Source organism: Mus musculus, chromosome 4 (assembly GCF_000001635.26).
Source record: "Mus musculus strain C57BL/6J chromosome 4, GRCm38.p6 C57BL/6J".
NCBI classification, from domain to species: domain Eukaryota; kingdom Metazoa; phylum Chordata; class Mammalia; order Rodentia; family Muridae; genus Mus; species Mus musculus.
In genome coordinates, this window is record NC_000070.6 from 34,480,206 (window position 1) to 34,487,309 (window position 7,104).

At 43.3% G+C, this 7,104-nt stretch overlaps 1 long non-coding RNA gene and 1 pseudogene across 1 annotated transcript; one reads left to right on the forward strand and one right to left on the reverse strand.

The window, feature by feature from the left end:
• Positions 1-2,678: 2,678 nt before the first annotated feature.
• On the reverse strand, positions 2,679-5,386 carry Gm33434. The gene is made up of 4 exons (XR_390465.2): positions 5,366-5,386; positions 4,303-4,426; positions 3,749-3,827; positions 2,679-3,405 (listed from the first exon to the last, which is right to left on the reverse strand). It is a non-coding gene; the product is annotated as a predicted gene, 33434 (long non-coding RNA).
• On the forward strand, positions 5,518-6,296 carry Gm12350 (predicted gene 12350; annotated as a pseudogene).

Consider the following 7,104-nt stretch of genomic DNA (forward strand, 5'->3'; position numbering starts at 1 on the left):
CATCTAGCACAGGTACTACAGCCTGTGCTCCAACCTAATCTGACCACCATGTCTGCTCTGCATTTAACTCAAGGTTTCCACCAGGACCCACCCTACCTACAACCACCACAGGTCCCTTCTGGGCCACTTCCACCACCAAATTTCATACACAGGTTTCCTACATCTTCCTCTGGGGTCTAGCCTGGTGAGCACCCCAGAGCTCCCCACCCACATCTTTCTACAACTTACCAGATTTAGCCTGAGTCCCTCAACTTAGTCTAGCCTTTCCTATCTTCATTGCAAAGGAGCTCTAGCCTGCCTGTTACTCCAAACTGCACATATTACATCCAACCTTTCCACTTGATACCCACAGTCCTTGAACACAAACCCCTCTAACCACCTAACTCAACACACCCCAACATCTTCTCTTCTAAAAACCCAGAACCAGCAAAGTCCACGTTCACAGATCTCATCTAAGGAACACAACAATATGAAAGGCCAAACCAACAGCTCCTTCCCAGTCCTGTAGAAATGCTTGCCAATGAGAAGTACCTAGATGAACTCCCGAACACAGAAGTTAAAAGAACGATCGTAAAACCTCTTCTAAGGCTTCAGGGAATTTAAAGAACATACAAAGAAACAACTCCTGAAATCAAGGAGAAAGAGTGTTAGAAGAGTAAAAGTCTGTGTAATGGCCAAGGAAAAACAAACAAGGCTAATGGAAATAACAAACACAATCCAAGACTTGAGCGGAATTCCATCAGGCGATAGAAACACTGAAAAATGGCCCAAGCTAAAATGAAGCCAACCACATAGACCAAATCTTCAACCAGATCATAAGAAAAAGCTTCCCCCAAACTAAGAAAAAACACACCCACACAAATACAAGAACACACAGAACACAGAATAGACAAGACCAGAAAAGAAAATCTCCACAGCATTTCATAGTTAAAACACTAAAAGGAAAGTGTATTGAAAGCTTCCAGAGAAGGGGAAAATGGAAGGGAGAAATGCTGTGATTATCTTACATGTATATTTATATATAGATATATGTGAAATATACTATACAATATATGTGTGTTATGAATGTCTATTATATGTATGTGATTATATCATATCAGAAACAGGAGTGATCACGTGAGGGGGGATGGGATGGAAGAAGAGAATGCAGGGGGAAATGGCTGGAATTGGGAGTTTCTGGGGGAGGCCATTTGGAAACCTTGTGTAGTGGACTATTCCTGGAATCGATGAAGGTGATCTTTGTGAGGACTCCTAGTAATGAGGGATACAGATTCTCATCTGGCCATCTCGTGTAACCAGGCAAGGCTTCCAGTGGTGGGGCTGAGTTGAATTCAGTTGAGTTGCTAGCCGACAGGGTCCAGTAGAGATTTACAAACAAGCCAGGCTGATGCTAGGACAGAGGGCTGCTCTCCTCAAACTGAAAATGGGGCCCCGTTGCCAAGGAGAACACCTGCACAGCTCATTGAATGTGGATAAACTGAGCAGACGCTTGTTTGGAGTCTTCATCCCTGTGTTCTAGTTTCTTTGGTCAGGGAAGGTTCTTTGCAGGCTACCAACAGAGAAACATGGACACAAAGCCAGCCACAAAACCTTTGAAATCTGCTCTGCCTACAAGATGCATAACTTATAGGAGTGGCCAACCAATATCTGAATTAACTTGAGGCCCACTCCACAACAGGTAGCCCATGCCTAACACTGCTTGGATGGACAGGAATTGGGAGACTGGATAGCCCAGAGACGTAGAATAGAACCAAACATAACTAGTCTTAAAACAAATCAACGAAATTATTCCTAATGATATTCTGCTATATTCATAGATTGGTTCCTTGTCCAGTCGTCATCAGAGAGGCTTACCTTGACAGCAGATGGGAGTGGATACAGAAATCTGCAGCCAGTTATGTGAACAGAGAGTCTAAGTCACAGTTCTCCATAAGCTCTGTCCTCTTGGAGCTCAGGCAATCCTGTGGAAGAGGAGGAGGAAAGATTAAGGGCTCAGAGGGGATGGAGGACACCAGGAGAACACAGCTCACTGAATCAACCAAGCAAGGTGTATTTGGGCTCACAGAGACTGAAGTAGCAAGCATGGGGCCTGCATGGATCTTCACCAAGTTCTCTGTATATATATGTCCTGGCTATTAGGTTGGCATTTTTCGTGGGACTCCTAACTGTGGAGACAGGTGTGTCGCTGACTCTCTTGCCTGTTCTTGGGACTCTTTTCCACATGTTGGCTGCCTTATCCATCTTCTGTGTGAGGGCTTCCGCCTTGTCTTGCTCCATTTTGTTCTGTCCTGTTTGGCTGTTGTCTCTTGGGGCCTGCTACTTTCTCATAGGAAATGGAGGGAGAGGGGATCTGGGAAGGAAGAGGGTGGGGGAGGAAGGGAGGAGGAGCAGAGGAAGGGGAAACTGTGGTTGAGGTATATGTATGATATGAGAGAAGAATCCATCTTCAATAAAAAATGTAAGTCAGGGAAAACAGCTCCAAGAGAAGAAGGAAAGTAAAGCGAGAAAGGTGATAATTATATCATCTCAAATTTTTAAAATTTAAAAAATTAACATTTTTTTAAAGAAAAGAAAAAGATAGGCCAACCTTTTCAAGAGACTTGATCTGAAAGACTAAAATACTTAGATTATGACAACTTTGTGAATTCCAGCCCTTTCTTTTGATAGTTTTTCTCAGCAGATTGGTTCCATTTTGTTTGTGAATCTATTTATACTTACACAACCCTAAGTGATACTTCAGGATCTTGATCTACTTGGTATAATGTGAAATAGAAATTACACCAGGCTGTCCAAATGATACAGAAAGCTCATGATACTCGTTAAAAATATAGGGTTGCCATTTAAAAAAAAATCTATAAAACATACTTTGGGGACAACGAAGGAAATAACTATAAATATGTACCAGTAGTATAAGTTAGGAAGTTATTGTTTGTTGTGTTAATCATCTAGCTCCAGATGACAATAACAAACACTGAGACAATCAGCTTACAAAGAACAGAGGTTATTTGAACTCACTATTTTGGAAGTTCTAGTCCACAATTAAGGTTGGCCCTATTTTGAATCTGTAATGGGATAATGTATTATGCTAATGCATAATGGGACCAAATAGCTTGTATGGACAGTGTGATCACTAATCTTGACTGTTTACCTGGTGAGAGTTAGAATCACCAGTGAGATAACTCTCTGGGCATTTCTGTAAGGAATTACTTAAATTAGGTTAATTACGGTAGAAAACCCCTCCTTAAATGTGGTCTTCATAGGCAAGAGCCTCAGGGGGAACTAGCAGGAGACACTGAGCTGAACACAAGGATTCAGTTGAGTTCTGCTTCCTGACTTTGACTGTAGTAGCCACCTCTTCCTCCTGATGTAGCATCTTCTCTGACAAGATGGACTGCACCTCCTTGCCTGTAACAATAAATCAAAATGAACTTTTCCTCCTTTAAGTTGCTTCTATCAGGCATTTTGTCACAGCAACAAGACAAGCAACTAATACAGCCAAGAAGGAATACAGCCAAGATGGGCTAGGATCGTGCCATGCCTATCCAGGACACACACCAATGACCTAAAGACTTCCTGCCCCCACTAAGCCTTAAAGAAAATGCTCTTAAAGTCCCAGAACCTCCCAAAAGAACCTGGGGACCAAGCTTATAATTGGGAGACAATTTACATGAAAAATACAGCAGTCTATGAACGTTCCCAACGGGTTAGGTTATCATTTGTATTTTAGTATCTATTTTTCATTATTTACCCATAATCCTGATTTTTTGAAAAGCCTTTTTGGATGCTGGGCATGGTGGCTCATTACCGTCACTCCAGTACTGGGGAATCTGAGGCAGGAAGATCACAAGTTCAGACTGAGACAGTGGATTCCAGAACAACACAAACTAAGTCTCAGAACACCCTTTGGGAATTGTACTTTCATACTAGATACATCTTGGAGTAAATTTAGCTACTAAATATAGTGTCTTTGAAGTCATTTAAAATTTTTCACCTACTTTTAAGACAGAACATTTAAGTCTCCTACAGAAATATTCTGTTTTCCACCAGTGTATCTCATTCTCTTTCATGTAGGAAAATGAGAAGTTAGGTGGGGTTCTTCCAGCTCTTAGCTGACACTTTAAAAAAAATAAGTTTATTTCCAAGAAATATAGTTAAGACTTCTAGACCTCATTCTGCTTTCAAGAGCCTGTGTTGTTGTCCCTGTGAAGCCAGACAGCACACAACTACACAGAAAAACCCTACTTGCCATTCAAGACCCACCCCAGTTGTCACTCGATAGCTCTTCTAGGCACAATTACTCACTTGGTTAAGTAGGCTCTGGTGTTTTGTTTATGCCCTTGTAACAAAGGGCACTGTGGGAGTTTACACATGTATCCATTTGTCTTCTCCATAGGTTCTTCCATGCCTTAATAATCATATGCTGTTTCTAATAGCAAGTGTACAATAAATCTTGTGAATGAAAGAATAAACGAGTGAACAGATAAATAAATATTTGGCTTGGGGTTTATGTAAGGCTTAATGGCTTGCAAAACCAGGGCATCATCAGCTCCCTTCAGATCCTAAGATTGTGACACTTAATGCCACACAGCAGCCACTGCCACTTAGATTAAACCCAAGAACTTGAGAGGTATTTAAAGCTTAAGGATTTTTTTCCCTAACAATTTTCACTTTTTTTTGCACAACCTGAAAAAACGTAGAATGCTAATAACCATCCAAAATATCTGCCAAACACTCTGATGGAGCAGTTTTCCTTCCTTCCCTTCCAGGTTCATATGTCACTACCAAGAAGAACAAAGTGCATGGATCACTGAGGGTGAGTGAAGCAAAGAGAATTTTATTTATTTGGAGTGACAACCCAATAACGAAAAGCTGTCTGCACGATATCAGTGAAAATTAATGGCAAGCCAGAGCAGTAACAAGAAGAGAGCAAAATATCAGAGAAAAGGTTGTTTATATAGGCTCAAGGGGGGCTCTGGTTAGCTGAGTATGAAAAGATAAGGTAATGTCCTAGTTAAGGTTTCTATTACTGTGTTAAACCATGACCAAAGCAACTTAAGGAGGGAATGGTTTGTCTGGCTTACATGTCCTGGTCACAGTCCATCTTAGACGAAGCTAAAGCAGGAAATTGGAGGCAGAGACCAAAGCAGAATGTTGTCTAGAGGCTTACCCAAACCAACTGCCAGGGACGGTCCCATCCACAGGGCTACTTGGCCCTCCCAATCAACCATTAATTGAAACAATGCCCCATAGATTTGCCAATGGGCCAGTTAGGTGGAATGTTTTAGTTGGCGTTTTATTACTGTGAAGAGACACCCTGACCACAGCAATTCTTATTAAGGAAAACGTTCAAATGGGGATAGCTTACAGTTTCAGAGGTTTATCATCGTGATGGGAGCATGACAGCATGCAGGTAGACATGGTGCTAAAAAGGGGAGCTTTCCATCTTGATCTATAGGCAGCAGAAAGAGACTGATTTGAGCTTCACTGGGCATAACTTAAGCACTTAAGACTTCAAAACCCGGAGGTACCGCCTCCACCCTTCCTCTCTCCTTGGTAGAAATTGCTGGACGCTTCTGTACGTTTCGCAGTTTGTCTTCGCTGACCGGTGAGACTTCGAGCAGTTAGGATGCCGCGTGGAAGCCGAAGCCGCACTTCCCGGGTGACTCCTCCGGTCAGCCGGGCCCCTCAGATGAGGGCTGCTCCCCAAAGAGCACCTGCAGCTCAGCCTCCAGCAGCAGCTGCAACATCTGCAGTTGGCTCACCTGCCGCTGCGCCCCGGCAGCCAGGCCTGATGGCCCAGATGGCTACCACCGCGGCCGGTGTGGCTGTGGGCTCTGCAGTGGGGCACACCCTGGGTCACGCCATCACTGGGGGCTTCAGCGGAGGTGGCAGTGCTGAGCCCGCAAAGCCCGACATCACTTACCAGGAGCCTCAGGGAGCCCAGCTGCAGAACCAGCAGTCTTTTGGACCTTGCTCTCTAGAGATCAAGCAGTTTCTGGAGTGTGCTCAGAACCAGAGCGATGTCAAGCTCTGTGAGGGCTTCAACGAGGTGCTGCGGCAGTGCAGGATTGCAAATGGTTTAATGTAATCAAGAAATTCAAGCTGAAGAGATGTGACATTGGTTCTGTATAATTGATAGTACAAGTGTGGACCCTTATATTTCTAACAGTTCATTGCTTTGGAATGGCCATGGATGCTTACTGAGGCTTGTATGTAGTGTTGGTTACTGGGCAAGTGTTTGGCCTCCTTGGGCTGTGTTGTGATTGTGAGTTAAAAAAAATAAATTGGTTATTCTGAAAAAAAAAAAAAAGACTTCAAAACCCACTTCCACAGTGACACACTTCTTCCAACAAGACCACGCCTACTTCAGAAAGGCCACACCTTCTAATAGTGCCACTCCCTATGGCCAAGCATTTAAATACATGAGTCTGTGGGGGGCAATTCTTATTTAAAAAAACAAAACAAAACAAAACATAGGGGGATTTTCTCATTTTACCATCTCTCTTTCCAGATGCCCCTTACTTGTTACTGAGTTGATAAGATGAACCTGTATAAATAAGTTAAGAATTAATCAGGAGATAGCCTACCAGATGGGGGTAGTGTTAGGTGCAGGGCCACTGTCTTAGTCAGGGTTTCTATTCCTACACAAACATCATGACCAAGAAGCAGTTGGGGAGGAAAGGGTTTATTCAGCTTACATTTCCACATTGCTGTTCATCACTGAAAGAAGTCAGGACTGGAACTCAGGCAGGTCAGGAAGCAGGAGCTGATGCAGAGGCCATGGAGGGATGCTCTTTCTTGCTTCCCCTGGCTTGCTCAGCCTGCTCTCTTATCACCACCCACAAGGGGCCTTTCCTCCTTTTTCACTAATTGAGAAAATGACTTACAGTTAGATCTCATGGAGGCATTTCCTCAACTGAAGCTCCTTTCTCTGTGATAACTCCAGCTGTGTCAAGTTGACACAAAACTAGCCAGTACAGCCACCAAAAGGGATCTTGACTCCATCTGAAGACTGTTGCTTTTGCTAGTACAGTATCAGTGGGTACTCAACTGTCTGGACCACAAGGTGAAAACAGTAGGCACCCAGTAGTTCTGAAGTCCCTT